This window comes from Podarcis erhardii, assembly GCF_964252035.2.
Source record: "Podarcis erhardii genome assembly, chromosome: 5".
Taxonomy (NCBI): Eukaryota; Metazoa; Chordata; class Lepidosauria; order Squamata; family Lacertidae; genus Podarcis; species Podarcis erhardii.
The window spans coordinates 76,929,937-76,953,373 of record NC_138509.1 but is presented as its reverse complement, the minus strand read 5'-3'; the positions used below and the strand labels follow the sequence as shown (position 1 = coordinate 76,953,373).

The window sequence follows — 23,437 nt, the reverse complement described above, 5'->3', positions numbered from 1 at the left end:
GGAAGAATAAGAAATCAAGATAACAAACATTTTATAAAAGAAGGGGAAATGGTTTATTGAATATTTACAGATAAACTGCAAACAGATAAAAACATTGGCAGGATTATTGTAATAACCTGCAGTTTCATAATGTAGGTAATTAAATGAGCAAAAAAGATATTAAAAAATAAATTTAAGGGACCGCAGAAAGAGAGGGAATGGAGTCAAACTTTGAAATGTTAAATTGATTGTAAAACTACCATGTCTCACAAGCATATAGTAAGGTTGGTAGTACAATAGCTTTGTAAACAAGCATTTTGGTTTCCCTGCGAATGTCCAGCATCCAGCTGGCCACTTTTGAGTATAGGATGCTGAACTAGATAGGCCAACTGGCCTGATCCTCCAGGCTCTTCTTACAAGGGCCAGCCAAACGCCTGTGGAATTCTCCCTGCTTCTCAGGCAATATATTGTGGGAATGGGTGAGCCAGCAAGCAAATCCGGTTTGACCTTAGTTTTGTTTTTGCTTGCTGGCCCTATCAAAATACCTACTATTTTTCTGGGGCAAAGTTCTTTGAACAAGAGCAATGTTGTCATCTCAGATGGGACAGAGTCAATCTGATGAGGCTGTTTTTTTCCAGTCGACAATGGGTTAACTAACATACCACTGAAAAACCAGAAGAATGGCAAAGGGGCCAAAAAGTCTAGTTAAAACTGGCCTAACATCATTCAACTCTCCCTGAATACAGGTATCTGTCAGGGCAGTTATTGTTTGGTAAGCTGATAAGTAGGGATGGGTGTATTAGTGTACAGATTGTTCCCTCTGTTTTTTATATTTAGGGTGTGAGTGCTATTGTTTTCTTAGCCAGAGCGCTGCCACCCACACAGACGAGGTATTTTTGCCAGGCTTGGCAGAACCTGAAGATTTGCAGAAATACCAAAAGTATTTTCGGGGGAATACACCTAAGGGCGGGCCCCTCCCCAAAAGAGCTCAGAAAGAAATGAAAGTGTGCAGTGGCTACAGAATATTGACTGCCTGGAAGAAAGTAATAAAAACTGGGTGATAGCGGCGGCGGAATGTAGAATGGGTAGAATACTGAAAAGAAGCACTCCGCTCTGCAACATTTTGTTGTAGTTCATTTGTATCCGAAGTCCATGACGCTGACAACCCTGACATTAATCTTCTTCCCCATGTAACGGCTGGGAAAACAGCCCCATTTCATGCCTGCAACCCATGTCCCAACTATAACCCCCTTTTAATGCAGAAAAAGACTGGATGCACCCTTGCCAATTCTCAAGTTTTCTCAAATGTACACCACAGGGTTTTCTCAAGCACCCACAGCTTCCCCTCATTGGTTAGCAGTTGAATGATGACATCATCTGCCAATCATGTTTACCTTGATTAAAGAAGCATAAAATACAGCATGACGTCTGTGTGATTTATCACTCATGCTTCGGCCAGGGGCTAGCAACTGCTGAGCTGAGTCTTTTGTTACGTTAGGTTGCCCAATTCACAGGTTGCTGGTCTAGATGGGCATTTGGCCTTCTTATGCTCTTTTGCTATTCTTATTTTTTCTTCTTACAAATTCGTCTGGTTTAAAAAAACCCAAGCAAACCACCAATGTACAGTGGTACCTTGGTTTAAGAACAGCTTAGTTTATGAACAACTTGAATTAAGAACGCTGCAAACACGGAAGTAGGTGTTTTGGTTTGTGAACTTTGCCTTGGAATAAGAATATGCTTCGCTTCCTGTTGAGTGTGTTCCATTTGTAAATTGAGTCCCCCGCTGCTATGGGAAAGCACACCTTGGTTTAAGAACACTTTGGTTTAAGAACGGACTTCTGGAACGGATTAAGTTCGTAAACCAAGGTACCACTGTAATATTGCTCAGTACAGATACAATGCCCTTTTCACCTTCTGCCTCACCTTAACTGTTAGTAAGAGCTTAACTGGGAGGCAAACCGAAAGCTGACACATAAAAAGGAGTTTTCCACAAAAAGTGGATAACTAAGTTTTTAGTTATAAGCTTCTTTCTTTAGACGTCTGCTGTTGCTATTGCTACTTCTACCTTGAGTGCATATCTTGTGTGTCTTCTGTCCCATTTCAGTTCTATCCTTGCCCTGGGAAAAAAAAATCTTGGTGCATTTGACATACACACAATTCTTCCACGTCTAGGAACGGTGGGTTCAGTTGCTGAACATTTTACCCCTTGAAATAGATACTGATAGTGTTGCCAAGAAGAAAAAAACAGCAGCAACAACCCAGTTTGGCCTATTCCCCCACTTTCCCTTTTAAACAGAGGTTTGCCCTGCAGGAAAAATCCTCCCAGGAAGCTTTTCAGTGGCACTGAGGTAAACGTTTATTGCTTGCTAATTACTGCAGATCAAACTGCTCTTAAAGGGACAGTTACAGTGGCCAGTTCGAAAGCTGACAAGGACTAAATGCTGAATGTGCACAACTGCAGCCAGGGATGCTCTGATAATTGAGATGTGCTGCACTTGGTGGGAGAGGGGAGAACGCTTGAGACTAGATAATGAGGCAACTAAGTTCCCAGGGCATGAAATATATAGGCTTAGCTTATCCTAAAACCTATTAGTAAATAAATGCAATGAGACATATTCACCATTCTTCTTTAATGTTGTCAGAATGAGGAATTAAAGAGGCAAGACTATGGCCAGAAAAAGAAACTCAGTCCATAACTGAGTTAGTATCTCTTTTCTCAGCATATTATCTTGGAAAAGGGGCTTTTAAACCCATGTTTGCCCAGAGATTGAAACTCTGAGGGTGGGCACCTGCCGGACAGAATCAGCAAACCCCTCTCGTGACTGCCATTTCTCCCATGCTAATGTCCACCCTCCAGTCATTTCCCCTGTCAGATTGGCTAACTTGAGAATTTTTGAGCCTGGCAGTGGCAAGGAAACATAAAGTAAGTGCAAAGTGAGGGCGAGGTTTGGTGGCATTTGCAGGTGAGAATATGCAGACAGAGGAAGAATTAGGCATTATCTTCCTCCTGTTTATTTTGTCCTGCAAGTACCCCCACTCCACAGCGCTTCACATTAGTCTTAGGAGTGAAAACACCAGATTCCCCTCGTCATATCTAGTTCCACATCAAATATTATGCTTTCTGTTGTTTATGAATCTTGATGAACCAGCAGGTATAGCATAAGCAAGCTACTACACTCATGAGACAGTGTGCCAGTGGTGTCATAGGCAGATGCCTTGATTCAAATCATAGGAGTCCTACTCTTAGTTTTCCTCCCACTTAACAATTTTTGGTCATTCTACAAGGAAAACATAAATGGAAATATTTTATTTTATGCAAGCAGGTGAGATCAAGCTAGCATGGAACTGGATTGAAAACTGGTTTAGAACAAGGAGCCATCTTACAACACAATTCCAGAAACAGAGAGAAAGAATCGGCAGCACACACTGCAACACATTTCCAAGGAACACGGAGATCACTCATTGCATTGCCAAGTCCTTCTTGAAATTTTTAGGATTTTGTTATGTTCTCCGAGAAAGGAGAAAATCTAAAAAGAAGAAACAAAAGAGGAGCAAAGTGAGCCAATTGTTTCATTTAGCAGAACATATTAAACATTTTCAGCAAGTTTGTCACAACAGAGTGTTTGGCAGAGGACATTTTTGCTGTAAACAACCAAGCGACTCATCCAGCTTCACCTGGTTACAGCATAACCTACAAAATAAGCTTCTGTAAGATGAAAAATTGTCTTTCCTTACATTGTATCTTACATACCAAAATCTTGAACCTCCTCACAGATTCTGCATAGATTAAAATCAACAACCTGACAGCTGCACTCTATAGCCACTTCCCTAGGAGTAAGTCCAATTTAATTCAGTGGAACTTACTCCTCAGCAAACATATATGGGGGTACATTGTAAAAAGGCAGAAAAGGTGTATATCTTAAAATAGCGACTGCACACCTAAATAAGGTCACCAAAGATTCAGGCAGAAAGGAATATAAACATAACCTGCAATTATAGTTTACCAGAGATAATCTATAGCAGGGATGTCCAACTGGTCGACCACGATCGACAGGTTGATCCCCAGGTGATAGTGGTAGATCGCAGGGTCACTTTTTTCAGTGGGGGAAAAGGGGCATCTGGCCCCGTCCCTCACTCTGCCCTTCATTCGCGCACGACCGCAAAAACGGAAGACGGAGTTATCGCTGCCGAGTTTTCTACTCAGTAAGCAATTTGTGCCTTTATGCCCCCCCCCAAGAAGCGGCTTGCCCCCCTAAAAAAAAAAGCTCAACAAGTTTGGGATCCTGCCGCAAATGGGTAGATCACTTCTAGGTTTTTTTTTATCTATGAGTAGATCATAGTCTCTTGAGAGATGGATGTCCCCGATCTATAGTACAGATTATGGTTATAGTCACAAACATATGCTAATGATCAAAACAAAACAAATTCCTTCCAGTAGCACCTTAAAGACCAACTAAGTCAGTTCTTGGTATGAGCTTTCGTGTGCATGCACACTTCTTCAGATACTGAAGAATCTGAAGAAGTATCTGAAGAAGTGTGCATGCACACGAAAGCTCATACCAAGAACTGACTTAGTTGGTCTTTAAGGTGCTACTGGAAGGAATTTGTTTTGTTTTGACTATGGCAGACCAACACGGCTACCTATCTGTAACTGGATATATGCTAATGATGTCAACAGGTGAACTTGTATGATTAGTACCGGAAGTTGAACAAAATGCAGTTCCAATGTATTACATCATTCCACCAAGAGGAAGGTCTAATTACCTGTTTCTAACATACATCTTAGTGATGAGCATCATTTATATGAAACACCTAATTTGTAAAGGAAGATCTCTTTACAGCAAGGGATACCGAATGATTTTCACATGCGGTTCCCATTTAAACAGTTGCTTCAACTTCATGTCGCAATGTGGCATGAAACAGAAAAGGACTATGGAACTCCTTATCATCAAACAAGGCAAGAAGGATGAACCACAGAATTATTTTATGGATTGTGCTGGATGGATTTATTGAATTGTCGACGTGAGATAACGTCTGATATTAATTGCAGGAGAGATATGTCTGCACCACTTTGGATGCTATAAAGATGTGGAATGAATAGCAAATGAAATGCCCCTTTACTTCCTTGCTCCTATGCTTCCGCATAACACACAAAGCAGAGCTGTCCCATCGCTTTGTGTGCAGAGGGTTCCCACATTAGAAGTATCCACATCTCACCATGAAGAAGGGCAAGGAGGGGAAGATACAAGGACCACTTCAGATGCTAAAAGTGAATTGCAGGGGGCAAGAGCTCTTCCTTCCCCTCCCACCAAGTCCTTGAATATCCAAAGCCAGGTTTCCCTTTTGCAGGACTGAAACTTGGGCCAGTTGCTGTTCTCCTGCTTTATTTTCAACTCAAAATGGTTTTCCATTTTACTGCAGCACGGGATAAAACAGGGGGTGCTTCCTCTGACAGCAGTGCAAATATGAATATAAAAAGCTGCCTTATACCACCAGGTCATTGGTTCATTTGGTCAAGTACTATCTCCTTGGAGGGCCTCCGACAGGTTTTTCCAAGGACAACCCAGTGTGGCCTATTCCCCCACTTTCCCTTTGACCCTTTTAACTGCAATGTCAGGGATTGAATCAGGGCCCTTTTGCATGCAAAATTTATGCATCATCACTGATCTACGGCCCCTCCTGTCTAAATGCTAGAAACAAAGTGAGGACTGTAACTGGACCAGCACTAAATATACTGCATGTGCACAGAGCAAATGATATGTGACTCCACTACAAAATTGTCTTCTTCTTTGGCGATCACTCGTAGCTGAGTAAGATTGTCTTCCATAAACACAGTTTTAACAATGAGTCTGTAAGTGACTGTGGAGGCCAATTCTGGATCCACACGTCCTTCCACAGTGGAGTTGAACACGGTATGGATTTGCCAAGCATGCCTTCCTCTTAGCACATTTCTCCCTTGCGTTCTGAGTTTGAGTGTCTTCAAAGTCCATGACACCTTTGATAAAGGCTGTTCTCCAACTGGAGCCAGTGTTTCCCAGTTGTTGGTGTTTATACTACATTTTTTTAGATTTGCCTTGACAGTCTTTAAACCTCTTTTGTTGACCACCAGCATTACGCTTTCCATTTTTAAGTTCGGAACAGAGTAGTTGCTTTGGAAGACAGTCATCGGGCATCCACACAACATGACCAGTCCAACAAAGTTGATGTTGAAGAATCATTGCTTCAACACTGGTGATCTTTGCTTCATCCAGTATACTTATATTAGTTCGCCTGTCTTTCCAAGTGATGTGTAAGATTTTTTGGAAACACCGTTGATGGAATCTTTCGAGAAGTTGGAGATGGCATGTTTCACAAGCATACAGTAAGGCTGGTAGTACAACAGCTTTGTAAACAAGCATTTTGGTTTCCCTGAGAATGTCCCGGTCCTCAAACACTACTGTCATATGAAAAGTAAACTTCAGAGAGGGATTAGAGAATGACAAAGTAGCTTGTAATCCCTGATTTGCTCATGAAAACCTTACCAAAACAGGACCAGCTGCTCACCTTCCTAGAATCTCTGTCTTCACAGAAGATGGCTACTCGCATTGTAAGAAGTAGTGCCAAGAATGAATACCTTTTGCACACCCACAAAATGTGATTCTCTTGAATTTTTTTTTAAGTGCATATAGGGACATAGGAAGCAGCTGTACTATACCAAGTCAGACCTCTCTTCCTTCCACCTCTGGGTTGTCAACCCTAACTGGTACCCACCATCCAGAGTTTGGGATAAGAATCTTCCCTAGCCTTGCCTAGAGAGCCCAAGGACTGATCACAGTACAGTATCTTTTGCATGCAAAAGCATGATTTCTAATACTGAACCACATCCCCTTTCCCCTAGTGATTATTTTTTAAAAAAATTAAATTTATACCCCATCTATCTTCTAAAGGGCTCGAGGAGATGTATAAGCTTTTTTCACCATTTTATCCTCATAACAACCCTGATCAGGCTAAGTGACTGGCCCACGGTGGGCTTCATGACTGAGTAGAATTTGAACCCTGGTTGCTATACCAAGTAGCAATACACACTCTCAAGAGTTAGAACCATCCTTGCAGAAGGACCATTGCTGACATTTCTGCAAATGAAGCCTAGATTTTTCAAGATACAGGAAGGTGGATCATTAAGAAGAGATGGAATTTCCAGGTGAACTGGTTATGGCAGAATAGCTTAGCTGAGGAGGAGGAAAGTTGTTTTTTTTTTCTTTTTCATTATCTGCGTGGTATATGTGGTAAGACTGTTTTGCCAGTGGCAGAGTACAGTGGTACCGTGGTTTAAGAACAGCTTAGTTTATGAATAACTTGGATTAAGAACGCTGCAAACCCGGAAGTAGGTGTTCTGGTTTGTGAACTTTGCCTTGGAAGCAGAACATGTTCCGCTTCCTGTTGAGTGTGTTCCATTTGTAAATTGAGTCCCCCGCTGCTATGGGAAAGCGCACCTTGGTTTAAGAATGCTTTGGTTTAAGAACGGACTTCCGGAACGGATTAAGTTCGCAAACCAAGGTACCACTGTATTCCCCAAACCACTTTCATTTAGCTCTTACTCAACCTCATTGCTGATAACTTCTTCCAGAATAATAGTAATTATTATTTAAAGGGAATTTGAGAATTCAGGTTTGTTGAGAATGGATCTAGCCAAAACATTAGTCGGAAGAGCGTGAGACTCTCCTTGAGCTCCTTGAAGATGGGATACAGGTGCAATAATACATACATACATACCTACATCCCAGGTAAGCATGCAAGGGACTGCAACTGTACCTAGGAATATTCCTCATTGAGTTTAGAAAGATTCCTCTCCCCCCAGCCCAAGTAAACATGTACAGGACCAGCCTTAATATCAGCTTGGGGAGGAGAATTTGCACAAGAGGACCTTGAGCACTCAACAAATTGCTGGCTCAGGCACTCACTTTGGAGAAGATTGTGTGGGTGCAACATGTGCTCCTTATTATTAAGCTTCATTTTATTCTGAGCACTGGAGAATATACCTTGTGGTTTTCTCCCAAGTACAGTCCTTTTCTTGCAGGGTAGGTTTTAATCAAATGGGAAAACAGCAAGAAGGAAACAGGGCATCAGCAGCAGGCTAAGCTTTCAATACTCCAGCAATTTGAACCATGCCTACAGCTGGGCTAGCTTTTGTCACTTGAAATTATATGCAACAATATACCTCTGCTCACTTTACTAGCACTTTCCATCCCTTCTGCATAAGAGGGGGACAGTGATTGAGCAGCACTCAACACCCAAGCAGCCATAAAAATGTATTGTTATTGTTGTTCTTTATGCTGAACGCGTGTTGGGAATGTTGACTGACTGATTAGAGATGGATTGCTGGTTTCAGTGAGGCTGAGCAGAACTGCATTAGCCATGGGAGATAAGCATAATGATCTGCAGAGCTGCCTCAGACCTTTAACTCTGAACTGCAAGCAGAAATTCCGATTGGAATTTGACATTATCTTTGTTCAATAAAGCTTAATTACATATCCAAGAACGCACTCACAGCGCCTTCCATTCACCGGAGGTATACAGAAAATGCCTCTCATGAGCATGGAGGGCTGAGGGAGAAAAAACCCAGCGAGGTGCCATGATGAACCAGGCAAATGTACCACCTGAAGTGAAGTGAATTTCACACCTATGCTGTTTGTTGGCAAAACCCTCCCAACTGCTTAAACAGAAGCAAGATGTGTGTGCCATTTGTCCTTGGTTTGAAAGCTCAGGCAAATGCAAAGCATTTTATACAACTCTGGGCTGGTTAACACTAGGACCTTCCTGTTAAGGAAATATTTTGGTGCCACTTCATAAATAACCTCCCTCCCTTCCTCTGCATCAGGGAAGAGGAAACTGGTGATCTCCAGAAGTTGCGCTTCAAACTCCCATCGTGCCTGACCATGGGCTATGCTGGCTGGAGCAGATAGGAGTCCAACAGCACCTCGAAGGCCACAGGTTCTCCCTTTCTGTTCTACATGGTTCCCCATCTACTGAAACTTGGTACACTTTAATAAAGATTATATCTTCTACTGGGACGCGGGTGGCGCTGTGAGTTAAACCACAGAGCCTAGGGCTTGCCGATTGGAAGGTCGGCGGTTCAAATGCCCACGACGGGGTGAGCTCCCATTGTTCGGTCCCTGCTCCTGCCAACCTAGCAGTTCGAAAGCACATCAAAGTGCAAGTAGATAAATAGGTACCGCTCCGGCGGGAAGGTAAACAGTGTTTCCGTGTGCTGCTCTGGTTCTCCAGAAGCGGCTTAGTCATGCTGGCCACGGGACCCGGAAGGTGTATGCCGGCTCCCTCGGCCAATAAAGCGAGATGAGCGCCGCAACCCCAGAGTGGGCCACGAATGGACCTAACGGTCAGGGGTACCTTTACCTTTACCTTATATCTTCTACTAAGGAGATAAGAGCAGCCATGTGGGAAGACATCTTTTTTTAAAAAAACATCCTTGCTCTAGAATTTTGGAAGCTCCTTAAAGGAACCCAGAGCAGGTATCTTTAAGATAAGAGACTGGAATATAGGAAGCTGTCTTGCACCAAGCTACATTATTGCTCCTTCAAGTTCAGTACCACCTACATTGATCTGGAGAGGCTTTCTAGGTTTCTAAACAGGGGTCTTTCCCAGCCTAACCTGGAGTTGCAAACTGACTTTTTGTATGCAAATTGGGAATTTTCTCATGCTACCGACTTCCTAGGTACTCCATATGTGAGAAGCACTGCTGCTGGGATAGATGGCCAGCCTCTTCACTCTCTAGAATGGGTCCTACGCTTTATCGTTATACAATAACCCTGTGAGGTAGGTCAGGGAGAGAGATCGTGACTGGCGCAAGATCACCAGCATGCCTCATGGTGAGTAAGGATTAGAATCCATGTTTGCCCATGCAACATCACACCAGCCCTCAAGAGAATGGCTCTCTTTGCCCTCTTTCACAGGATTATTATTTGGGGATTTGAACCTGAGACATCTCTACCATCAAAATCAAGAATCATATCTTGGGGCCAACATGCTTCTCTTGTTCCTTGTTCAGGGAAGTTTTTAATGTGTGACATTTTAATGTATTTTTAATCTTTGTTGGAAGCCACCCAGATGGGTGGGGTACAAATAAATTATTATTATTATTATTATTATTATTATTATTATTATTATTTTCAGTTTTGTTGATGGGCTCCTCAAAATAATGAGATTTGAAAATGGTAAATGTGAAAGTGATTTTATAACTTTTTTTTACTTTCAGGCCTACTACCTATATGTTTTTTCTGTGAGGTCTTAAAACCTGTTGAAAGAAAGAAAGAAAGAAAGAAAGAAAGAAAGAAAGAAAGAAACCCTAAGAATGTTGCTTTCTAGCAAGAGCCAATAGGCCATGAGTAGGTGTCTAGGCTAAGGCAGAAGGAGAGTAGAGACATACGACCGGTCACTGTTAACAGTGTGTTCTGAATTATCATGATTCCTACAAAAAATATTGCTCAGCAACATGGTTCAAAGAAACGGGAGATTTCCTCTAGCGATGGCATTGTTCAACAATGTATTGCGAAATGAATGTTGACACAGTCTCCGCTTTATTTTCAATACTTCTGCCGTTCTGTTGACATCAGCAAGGTTTCTGGGAGAGAAACAGACAACAGAATTTGACCCTAACGAAACAACTCCACTTGGAAGGCACACAATCCTGCTCCGATGCCTCCCATTTAAAATAACAACGTATCAAATATCTGAATGGATAAATTTGTGTGCCAGTTTCTCCTCTTTTCCAGCAGAAGGTATTTAGTGCCACCACCAGCTACAACCTATTTCCCTAATTAAAAGGGGTGTTTTAGTTAGTGCCTATGAAGCGCTCTGCAGTGTGTGCATGCTGCCAAACGACGGTTCATATTATTAGCTAATGTACTTTGCTCAACGACAATCATAGTAATAATGTTCTGAATTCTTATTACCTCCATATGTACTTACTATGGACAATTGCTCATATCAAAAGGTGAGCTGCGTCTTACTCATCGACATCACAAGTTAGATGACCTGCAATGTCATCACTTCAGAATACAGGGTGGGGAACGTAACACAGTGTGTGATTTAAATGCTTTTTGTAAGCCAGGGTAATGTTAGCCTTAACTTTCCCTACAGCTGGAATTAAAGAATAATGTTTTATGTAGACCTTTTAATAAGCAAAATGCTTTGGCATCTATCGCATTTTCAAAACCTTACAATTTGGTCGAGAGAGAGAGAGACTGCAAATGGGTGCTCTACACTACCCCTAGTAGAAGGTGGGTGGGTGGGTGGGTTTCAATTAAAGGAATCATTTCTTGTTAAGATGATGCATACAAGGAACAAGGGTCTATTTGGATCAGTGACATGCCTGAATATGCATTCTCAGCAGGGCGAGAGAGCAAAAAGTACACTTTCAGCATAGGTACCCACCAGCCACCATTGAACACTTCAAGAGAAATGAGTCGTTTGGTTTAACTTGCTTTTATTAGTGTGCTTCTTTGTTACAGTCTTTTGCTTGAACTCCAATACAGTGGTATCTCGGGTTACATACGCTTCAGGTTACATACGCTTCAGGTTACAGACTCCACTAACCCAGAAACAGTGCTTCAGGTTAAGAACTTTGCTTCAGAATGAGAACAGAAATCGTGCTCCAGAGGTGCAGCAACAGCGGGAGGCTCCATTAGCTAAAGTAGTGCTTCAGGATAAGAACAGTTTCAGGTTAAGTACAGACCTCCGGAACGAATTAAGTACTTAACCCGAGGTACCACTGTACTGTATATCTAGATGGAATTTGGTACACAAGATCAGGGCACAATTCTGTTTTCCATGTCTGAACATCAACCCAAATCCCATCTATGCCTGATTTAAAGAAGAAGTGATCAGGGGCACAATAATTATATTGTAATAATATACCAAGGGACACGGGTGGCGCTGTAGGTTAAACCACAGAGCCTAGGACTTGCCAATCAGAAGGTCAGCTGTTCGAATCCCCGCGACGGGGTGAGCTCCAGTTGCTCGGTCCCTGCTCCTGCCAACCTAGCAGTTCGAAAGCACATCCCAAAGTGCAAGTAGATAAATAGGTACCGCTCCAGCAGGAAGGTAAACGGCGTTTCTGTGTGCTGCTCTAGTTCGCCAGAAGCAGCTTAGTCATGCTGGCAACATGACCCGGAAGCTGTACGCCGGCTCCCTCGGCCAATAAAGCCAGATGAGCGCCACAACTCCAGAGTCGGCCACGACTGGACCTAATGGTCAGGGGTACCTTTACCTTTACCTTTTTTAATGATATAGCATGAAGAATAGCATGAACATTCAGGACCCAATTCTATGCTTCAAGTTTGAACCCTACTTTGATGCCTTCACATACTTTTAAGGGAGTCAGGAAAGCTTTGACAACATACTGGCCAGATTTAAATGTAACAAAACAAACCATTCGCCATTATGAGCATGAGCAGCCTCGAGTTCATACATTCTTTCCTCTCCTTCTCCCGTGCATGTAAGAATAAGTCTAGAAGCTGGTTTGTGCCAAACCATCACTTCTTGTTCAAACAAAAGGAGAAACCATGGTTTGCCACAAAGCCAGGAATGGGAACTTCTAACCTATTCTGTTCACGTGCAGGAAAAGGTGCATGAGATCAAGGCTACTCATGCTCATAAAACAAACTATGGTTTGCCATTGCATTTATAGCCGCTATAAAGGAAAATCTCCTTGGGTTTTGAGAAATAAAACTTGGTAAGTGTGTGCATCTGTTTTCTGAGATAAAAGATTAAAAACATGTTGGGTGATATCCAACTAAATCATGCACAGAGGAGACCTATTCCGACTATGACTAACTCTTGATATCACTCACTCTAATGTAGTATCTGAAGCAAAGCTTCTTAAACATTCCAATTTAATATTTTTGTATTAGGTTTGGTGCAAGTTAGATGATTTCTTCCCCCAGGTTTTGCTTCCAGTCCTAGCGTAATAACCCTTAATTATGAAATTAGATGTGAGGAGACATCCTGAAGAGCCTTAAAATACTGTCAGTCTTAATTCTTACATGGGCTTACAACCACAACAAAGCAAAATCTTCTCAAGTTAAGCATAAACAACTACAGTCACTTGAAGCTGTTTCAACCAACGTATTTCTATAAACCACTTGTGGTAAAGAATAGATAGGAAACAGGAAACACAATGTGGTTTAGAAAGAAGTATTTAAAAGCATCACCACAACTCACACAGGAAATAATGAGGGAAAAATTGAAAGTATGTTGGCTTAAAGGCAGGGGTGAGAAACCTCAAGACAACGGGCCAAATCAGCTCTTCCAAATGTCTTCTGGCTCCTTGGAAATTTAACTATTCCCATTAATTTGGTATCACCATGTCATCTGTCAGTTTCTAACCTATCTCCATGGGCCAAGTTCCTCAAGGGTGGGGTTTCAAAGTGATCTGGGAGGCTTGACTTAAGGGGGAGAGTTACAGTGGTAAAAAGCAGGGAGTCGAACTATTTTTAAGGCTTTCTGGGAAATGATATATAATGAACTGAAAAAGGTATTTAAGTATACCTTCCTTAAGAAACCAGAGGCCTTCCTTTTGGGTATTGTTGGCCAAGGGGTGTTAAAGAAGGATCGAACATTTTTCATGTATGCAACAACAGCAGCAAGGATACTCGTTGCTAAGCATTGGAAAACCCAAGATCTACCCACACTGGAAGAATGGCAGATGCAACTGATAGACTATATGGAACTGGCCGAGATGACTGGCAGAATCCGAGACCTGGGAGAGGAGACGGTGGAAGAAGATTGGAAGAAATTTAAGGACTATATGCAAAAATATTGTAAATTGTATGAATGTTAAGGAGGATGCTTGATCACAAACAATTTGGCACCATTGAGTTAGATAAAGTGAATTATGAAGACAAGTTAAATTTAGGAAAAAATCAATTTTTAGATAATGATTAGGCTAAAGTAAACGTTTTAAAAAGTGAAATGAATATATCTAAAATTCAAGATATAATATTGGAAATTTAGATTGTAAGGTGGGGATAAGGTGATAAATTGCTGGATTAATTTTTTATATTTTGGAACGTAGGAGCGGGGGATGTGAGGAAGTCCAAAGAGGATAAGAAAATATGTTATAAAATGTGATATTTTTGTTTGTTTGTGTTGTAATAAAAAAATAATAATAAATATTATAAAAAAAACAAACAAACTATTTTTAAAACTTGATTCAATTCTGGCTCAGGTTCATCAGCATTTCTAAACTCTGTGATTCTGTCCTGTGCAATTGTTTGGCACCAGTTAGTTCGTTTGCTTTCTCCCCCCCCCCCTTTCTCTACACTACAGTGTGGTATACTGGTTAAGAGCGGTAGTCTCGTAATCTGGTTCACATCTCCGCTCCTCCACATGCAGCTGCTGGGTGACCTTGGGCTAGTCATACTTCTTTGAAGTCTCTCAGCCCCACTCACCTCACAGAGTGTTTGTTGTGGGGGAGGAAGGGAAAGGAGAATGTTAGCTGCTTTGAGACTCCTTAAAGGGAGTGAAAAGCAGGATATCAAATCCAAACTCCTCCTCCTCCTCCTCCTCTTCTTCTTCTTCTTCTTCTTCTTCTTCTTCTCTCTCTCTCTCTCTCTCTCTCTCTCACACACACACACACACACACACTATATAATTGCAGTGTGACTCTTATAACATGACTACAGGGATATTTAATGCAGGAAAATGGTTGCTTTCTTCCCTAAACACATGCATACATACCAGATCTTTATGAAGTTCACTCTCCAAACATACTTTTTACATTGACTTCCATCCCAGAAAAATATACAGTGGTGCCCCACAAGACGAATGCCTCGCAAGACGGAAAACCCGCTAGACGAAAGGGATTTCCGTTTTGGAGGGGCTTCGCAAAACGAATTTCCCTATGGGCTTGCTTCGCAAGACGAAAATGTCTTGCGAGTTCCTGCGGTTTTTCCCCCCTCCCCCCCTTTTCTAAGCTGCTAAGCCGCTTATCAGCTGATCCGATAAGCCGCTAAGCCGCTAATAGCGCTAATCCGTCAATGGGCTTGCTTCGCAAGACGAAAAAACCGCTAGACGAAGAGAATCGCGGAACGGATTCTTTTCGTCTTGCGAGGCACCACTGTATATGTTATTTTTAGCTTACTTCGGGCATCTTTTATTTGTTGGCTTCTGTAATGCTACTATAGTTCAAATCACCCTACCTATTCTCAGAAACATACAGAAAAGCAATTAAAACGGGGGGGGGGGGGAGCTTAACCTAGCACATCTGGAGACAAGACAGAAGCTTTAAAAACTATACATTGTTGGACGCATAACACTGTTATGTGAGGGCTTATGGGATTGGAATGCTTACACAGAAAAAAGGACCCACTTCTCTGAATGCTTTCTCATGATCCTGTATTTACCTCACAGAACTACAGTTCCCAGCACCCTTAAACTACAGCTCCCAGGATTCTTTTTTAGAGAAGGGACGTGTTTTAAATGTAGAGTGTGGCTCCCCCCCCCCGCCTCTTTCCCTATTATTAGTCAAAAGAAATAAATATGGTGTGTACACAGCCTTACTGTTTGCCCTCATACACCAGGTCAAAGCATATGCAAGATACAGGAGAACAATCCCCAAACTCTTATTTTTCCTCCTCCTCCTCCAGTTTGGCCTGCCTGCCTAACGTTAGAGAAGAGAAAGGCCCTATTCACCCCCCTCAAAAGGATCCTTCGGACTATTGGTGAAGCACTTATTTTGAACTGGTTACTAGGTTTTGTTCTGGGGGGCTCGGCTCCAAGCTCAGGTTCAAAGCAACCCAACGAGTTCTGCGCCAGCTAAATGAAAAGGAGCAGGGTGGGAAGAGACAACCATCTGAACTGCTGTGCTTGATTTGACCTCCACATTTGGCAGAATGACTGCAAAGAGAACCAAGTGTTGCCAAGAGACCCCTGAAACTTCAAGGTTGGCCCTGCTGCTGGAACGAATTCCACTCAGCGCCACTATTTTTTTAGTCAGCGGCCAGTTCACATATTCCTTAGTTCCAGGGCCTGTAGAGGCACATCCCACTTACCAGGGCTGGCCCAAGACATTTTGGTACCTGAGGCAAACCACAAAATAGCACCCTTCCCCCACCAGGGAAAAAGGGGTGAATGAAGATCTACAATGGGTTATCAGTTCCTTGGCAGCCAGATCTGCTACACCAGTGGATCTTGCTGCTGGAGGCAAGGAGCTCGTCTTGCCTGAGGCGGGGGAGCAGCCCTGCCATTCATACTGCTGACCCCCACTGGGGATGCATAGGGTCTTTTGGATATGATCTGGCAGAGACCTGTAAGGGTTACGAGTGTTGCATTGAAAGAAGGGAATCAGAAGTGCAGATTGCTTGTGTTTCTAGAAGCTCCACAACTGGGAAATGTATGAACTGGCTTTAAGCCTCAAGGGCATTTTGAAACAAAGCTCTCCAGAGAGAAAACTGCTGCTGGAAATAAACAAGCACAGGACAGGCTCCTGTTCTTGGCTATCCAGAGCAAAGGAATAGAAGCTTCTTTTTTTGACCATTACTTTGTGTGTGTTTGGGTGGGACAGAGCGTGCATATAAGGAAGCACTGAGATGCACAAGTCATCATTCTTGCATGTGAATCCATGTGTGCAAAGAAGAAAACATGAAACCGTCGAAACTGAGCACAGATTTGCATGGTTGTTATTTTCTGTTAGCCTTGCTGGGCAATTTAAAATTGGCAACGAGGTTTCCTTATCTAAAATAGTTTCCCTAACCCTGGCTTAAAGGCACCATATCATTAAATCAAAAGCAGTAACCAAAACAACTCTAAAGAGTGTGGAATTTCCTGCATTCCTTTGTGTTAAGAGTCTCTGTATCAGTTGTTGGAATCTATGGTTCTTTCAAACGAAATACATTTTAAAGAAAGAAAGAAGGAAAAAAAGATCTGTTTGAAAAACCCACAGAGTGCCCTTCCAGAGTTAGAACACATGTGTAAAATTCAAGTTTGCAGAAATGTATCTTGCCCGGATTCAAGTTTGCTTTTGAGCATCAATGACATTTTGAACATAGCTCATTGCACTGAACACAGAGTTTTGGCACCATCACAAAAGCTACTTTGGGGAAAGTGCTCCATTATCCTTCTCTCTCTCTCACTGTAGGCAAACACTTCTGTGCATTGTCTTCCAGGCCTGGCTTTCATTCTCCCTGAATTAGGTTACTTGAACAGCACATTTGCAAAAGCATGCTTTTATTTAAAGGCACTGTGGAAAGTTTTTTTTACAAAGACTTTAATACATGGTCAGGAATTAAAACACCACAATTCCAAGTTGTTGTTGTTTTTAAATGTACCCTAAATTACAACACAGCTACTATAAATGTATCTTTGGCACGGCCATGGTTTAAAATTATGTTAATCTACTCTTGAAACATGTTTCCAAAAGTACAGCTCAAATAACTGTGTCAACATTAGAAAGAAAGCCTGAGGCACTGGCACCGATATAGCCTCTTCCCCTACTCCTTCCATTTTTCTGCAGGATAAGCTCACATCACATTTTTAATGAATAATGCTTTACTTGGTTTTGCTCTCTGTGTGTGGTTGTCTTCACTCTCACCCGTTCCATTTTAGGTGACTCCTTGTTCAGGATTATAAATATCCTCATGGACTCCACAGGTCTGTGCATGAAATTCTGGGTCTCTGGTTCTGCTTGTAGGTGGGATAGGACCTCTTGTCAATTCTGCTTCAGGGAACACTGTGCCTCTGTCTGTCACCCTCTATCAGGGTGGTGGTGGTGGGGAGGCAGACAGATATATTACTGTCATGCCAGCTACACTTCAGGAGACAAGAGGATGAGTGAGACCCCTTCCAGCTGGCTTGTTGTGACCATTTGTTCCTAGCTTTGAGGGGTTTTTTTGTCCTGGTGAAAAAGGCAAGCTATAAATGACTATCATTCAATCCAGTCGATTATGGATATGGGACCCAGAGCCCACAGGTCTCAATAGAGACTGATTTATCCCAAGTCAGATAGTATGTGCACCTAGATCAGGCTTCCTCAACCTTGGCCCTCCAGATGTTTTTGGCCTACAACTCCCATGATCCCTAGCTAGCAGGACCAGTGGTCAGGGATAATGGGAATTATACTCTCAAAACATCTGGAGGGCCAAGGTTGAGGAAGCCTGACCTAGATCAGCCACTCTCAAAAGGTTCATACATAAGTCTTTCCCAGCCCAATCAAGAGACACTAGGGACCAGAAGCCTTCTTTCCCTCCATCTTCTCTCTCTCCCCCTCCCAGCACTGCGAGCGCCTGTGCAAAAAGAGGTGATGCAAGGAATGGGAGGCCCACACACCCATCCCACGTCAAAATCTGGAGCCCTGTAGGTTACGCATCCTCTGGAACATGAGCGACTTGCATGGCACATGGCAGGAGGGCTGAATGAGGGTGCATTAAGGGTTCAAGGATATCTAATTTCCCATAATGCCCCTTGGCGCTGCTTATGTGCATGCCCTGATGAGCTTTTGGGACTCATCTGGGGGTAACGCACTGGAGCGTTTGACTTTGGCACTAGTAGCAGTCTGCCTTCACCTACTCCATCCTCTGCATTTCCCTGTTTGAATGTGAGAGAGCTGCTGAACAGCCACATCAACTTGTTTGGCAGTGAGGGTGAAAACAAAAGGGTTGTGAATGCCCAAGTGTTTGTTGTGTCGGATCATAGGCATCTAAGTTTAATGAAGGGGTGGGAAACCCTGGGCCCAGAAGGACATTCCCACCCCCCCAAACCATGCCTACTTGCCCCACACCTGACTTATGTGTAGGGCAGGTAAAAACATGGCTCCAAATAAGGAGTTGGGAGCTCCAAGTCAGCTCCTAATTGCTCCTTTGCAAGTGGGGCTCACTGGCAGCCCTGATCAGCTGACTGGCGGTGACAGCGAGCCCCAATCTGATCAACTGCACTGGGCATGCCTTCAAAGGGGCTTGCCTGGATTTAAGCCATGCCTGCAAACAGGCATTCTTCCTTTGCCAGCAGCCTGGCAGTCTATGGAGGGAAAATGTCTACTTGCAGGTATGACTTGAATGCAAGCCACACTTGCAGACTGACTTCCAAAGGGCTTGCTGTGAGAGTACTGATTGGCAAAAGAGCCACACTGGTGTGTCTGAGAGAAAACTACATAGGTGGCTTAAGCATCACTTCCTGTTTTGCTGCAGGATTGTAGAGCTTAGGCATTTTTTAAACAGGACAGGAAGATGTCTCTTTGGTAGGGATAGTTTCTAGGACTAGTGAAAACAGCAAGTGAAGTGTCATCTATGTAAATGGTTCTCTTCATGTGCCACGTACCTTTGTTGGAGCTGCACATTAATCCATAAACTAACAATACGTGATGTTGTTGTTGTTTAGTCGTTTAGTCGTGTCCAACTCTTCGTGACCCCATGGACCAGAGCATGCCAGGCACTCCTGTCTTCCACTGCCTCCCACAGTTTGGTCGGACTCATGTTTGTAACTTCGAGAACACTGTCCAACCATCTTGTCCTCTGTCGTCCCCTTCTCCTTGTGCCCCCCATCTTTCCCAACATCAGGTTCTTTTCCAGGGAGTCTTCTCTTCTCATGAGGTGACCAAAGTATTGGAGCCTCAGCTTTATGATCTGTCCTTCCAGTAATATATGAGATAGCAGTTATCAAATGGTTAAATCTCAGTTGGGACATATTTATCCCTAAGGAAATCAGCCCTGAGTGCTCACTGGAAGGACAGATCGTGAAGCTGAAGCTCCAATACTCTGACCACCTCATGAGAAGACTCCCTGGAAAAGATCCTGATGTTGGGAAAGATGGGGGGCACAAGGAGAAAGGGACGACAGAGGACAAGATGGTTGGATAGTGTTCTCGAAGCTACCAGCATGAGTTTGACCAAACTGCGGGAGGCAGTGGAAGACAGGCGTGCCTGGCGTGCTCTGGCCCATGGGGTCACGAAGAGTCGGACGCGACTAAATGACTAAACAACAACACCATAGGTCAGGGGCAGTTTGAGGCTGCCCTTTATTGTTATCATCTGGGCACACCTGTGCACATGCACCATACTGCAAACAGTAGATCTGAAGCAGGGCAAGTTGCTCAGTTTTAATGTGATCTACTAAACACTTATATGGATGGGAACAGGGTAGCCTGATGGCCATTTTCGGATGCAACATGTTCTCGGGGTTGCTGTCTCTTTTGCGTTTTCTCCCACTTTCTTGCCTATTGGTTTGGAAGGCAAGGATTTTTTTAAAAAAAAAAACAAATAACAAAACTCAGCTTTAAAATTCTGCTGTTATGATGAGAAATTACATAGAACACACCGAAGACGCTCATTTACAAGCAGGTGGCTTACTACATGTAAATGCACTAATTGCACAATACTTGAAACAGATTTGTGAGATGCTGAGGAGGCAGTTTAAGACATTTTGATGCTTCAAGCAAAACAACCAAGTGAGAGGCCTCACATGGTGGCAAAAATAAATGAATGAATGAAAGGATACCCTTTCATGGGTGCTGCCTGGGGTGAATTACCTCACATTGCCTAATAGTAAGATCAATCTAGAGATAGTCCATACCTTTTAAAAATGAGGCAACAATATTCCAGGTTAGCTGGAAAACACACCCAATAATCTTAACCTTACTTCCAGGAATGTGTGTGTGTATGGGGGCTGGCTGCAGTTACTCAGCGATGAATGAAATATCTCTGCACATATTCAAAGGGTGCCTCACCTTATTATTCACATATTCAAGGGCATGTGAACTGCCACTGAATAGAACTCATTTCTGTGCAGAGATGTGTATGATTGCACTGAAAAACCAGGTTGGTTTCTGCTGTCACTTCAGCACTGTGATGGGAAAAGATTTAACAAGGAAGGTTCTCCCTTCTTGGCAATTCTCGAAGTTGCAGCCTGTGGAGGTTTGGGGACCAGTAACCAACATGTCAAATGGAACCTCTGCATGTCACAATGCTGGTTTAAATAGTATATGGATTCCACAACACACATCATTTCGATAAAGAGCTGAGGCTTGAAAAAACTCCTGTTAATTCCAATGGGCCTGACTGCCAAACAAGTACCACAGCGTTAAAAGAGCAATCCAATTACAGTGGTACCTCAGGTTACAGATGCTTCAGGCATTTTTGGGTTGCGCACTGTGCTGAACCTGGAAGTAGATGAAACGGGTTACTTCCGGGTTTCGGTGCTTGCACATGCACAGAAGTGCTAAATCGTGCTTTGTGCGTGTGTAAAAGCACCGAATTGCAACCTGCGCATGCGCAGATGTGGCGCTGCAAGTTGCGAACGTGCCTCCTGCATGGATCATGTTTGCAACCCAAGGTTCCACTGTAGTCTATAAAGCAGCCTGCTCAAGTTTCATTGAGGGCTATGGTATTCTCTGGGATTTCCTGAGAGTAGTCACTTGTGGGACTGCTCTGAAGAAAAATTGAGTCCAAGTGCAACAAAAAGTGACACACCCACACCCACGTTTTTCAGTGAGGAAAAGAAAGTTTCAGTGAGGAAAAGCGGGAAAAGAAAGTTATAATTTACTCTCAGGGAATTCAATGGATGCTTCTTTTCAAATGCAGGCACATAACAAAATCTGCATAAATATAAGTCTTACAAACATCCAGAATTCTGGGCTGGTTCTTATACAGACCGAAAAGTTTAACCTGCAGCAGAAGTGATAAAATTACATGTGCCAAGCCTCTGCTCTCCTCCCATCTAAGAGGTGCTGAAGGGAAGTAAGCAAACACTCAAAACTTATTAAGCCTGCAACCTTTTCTCTTTTATTACAGTATGGTCAGATAACCATCTGGTGATCCCAGCCAAGAATATGACAGAGGCTCCAATTTACAAACTACTTACTCTTGCAGCCATCTCCTTGAAATCTCTCAGAGATGAAACTAGATTCAGTGCCCAAGGCAGCAAACCCTAGATGCTCTTGCTTGGAAGGAATTTTATTGAAATTAACTGAACTAAGTAGACATGTTTGGGATTTGCAGTGAAGGACTGGGATCCTGACCTGAAGTTCAACTCTTCACTTAAACCAGTTAAAGCTAGGGCATCAGCCTGCAGGGCAACTAATTTAGCAAAAGGGGGGGGGGTGTAATTCTTGTTCCACACATAAGCGTGTAGCAAGGCCAGGAAGAAACACCTTCTTTCTGCAGGACTCTAGGCAGCAGGATCCTTAGCAGGGCTTCAACCCTAACCCCACATATCTGGACAAAATAAAAAAATTCCTTCCAGTAGCAGCTTAAAGACCAACTAAGTTAGTTCTAGGTATGAGCTTTCGTGTGCATGCACACTTCTTCAGAGAAGAAGCTCATACCTAGAACAAGCTCATACCTAGAACTAACTTAGTTGGTCTTTAAGGTGCTACTGGAAGGAATTTTTTTATTTTGTTTTGACTATGGCAGACCAACACGGCTACCTATCTGTAACCCACATATCTGGGAGTAAGCCCCATTAACTCCACAAAACCTACTTCCCAGTAGACCGTGGTTAGGACTGCACTGTGTCACTAAACTTGAAAGAACTCCCAAGAAAACACGTGCAGCATCTCAGCCTGGGTACCAGTCGCATGTGAACCACCAGAAATAACGATTCACACGTCTTGCCCGCTTCCCGCACCTCTCCTCTACCCCAACACCTACACTGCAGGCGGAAAAGCCAACAGGTGAAGCTTCACTCGCCTCCGCCACTGCATCGCCACGCAGGGAACAGCTGCAAAGCGTTGACTTTTGACTTGCCTCATCTTTTTAAAGAAAAAAAAAAACTTAACGAAGCTTCAGCAGACCGCAAAAGTAGGAGGGGGGCGCCTAGCATTTCTCACCTCTCTTCCCCTCCCTCCTGCCCACCCCCCCCCGCGGGGCCCCCGCACATACCCTTGCTCTGCAGCTGCCACGACGCCTCGCCCCGCCTGAGCCCACCAGAGCAGCCACGGCGAAGAAGAAGAAGGCGCCAGCTGGTGTCCAGCAGCCCCCGCGAAGGAGGAGAACAGCAGCAGCAGCAGCAGCAGAGCGGCCCCCTCCTCCCCCTCGTGCTTGGGCCTCAGCACGCGGCAGCGCAGCGTATCCCTCCGCCGGGAGGACCCACAATGCCAATAGGCGGCGGCGGCAGCGGAGGGATCCTGCCGCGAAGAGAAGCGTCCCCGGCATTGAGCGAGCGGTGGAGGCGGCGGCGGCAGCAGCGGCCCCCCGCACTCTTTGGCTTGCCCTTCCCCCTCCTCCTCCTCCCTCTCGACGCCTCCACACGCGCCGTTCGTCGCTGCGGGTCGGTTGGGCGCTGCCCAGTGGCCGCCTCCTTCCTCTTCCTCGCCTCCCTGTGGGGGAAGCTGCCATTTAATAATAATAACGATAATAATAATAATAATAATAAAGGGAGAAAAGCGGGCGGGCGGCCATCGCGGCAGTGGTTGCCGCCGCAAGCGCCTCAGGTGGACCCACCCCCTCGGTCCCCTCCCCCGCCTGCCTTCTCCT

General features: G+C 43.7%; 2 long non-coding RNA genes across 2 annotated transcripts; both read right to left on the bottom strand.

Annotated features, from left to right (window-relative positions):
- Positions 1 to 2,592: 2,592 nt before the first annotated feature.
- Positions 2,593 to 23,263, bottom strand: LOC309342363. The gene is made up of 2 exons (XR_014156726.1): positions 22,844 to 23,263; positions 2,593 to 3,506 (listed from the first exon to the last, which is right to left on the bottom strand). It is a non-coding gene; the product is annotated as an uncharacterized lncRNA (long non-coding RNA).
- LOC309342433 lies at positions 21,915 to 22,606 on the bottom strand. The gene is made up of 2 exons (XR_014156809.1): positions 22,382 to 22,606; positions 21,915 to 22,130 (listed from the first exon to the last, which is right to left on the bottom strand). It is a non-coding gene; the product is annotated as an uncharacterized lncRNA (long non-coding RNA).
- Positions 23,264 to 23,437: the final 174 nt, after the last annotated feature.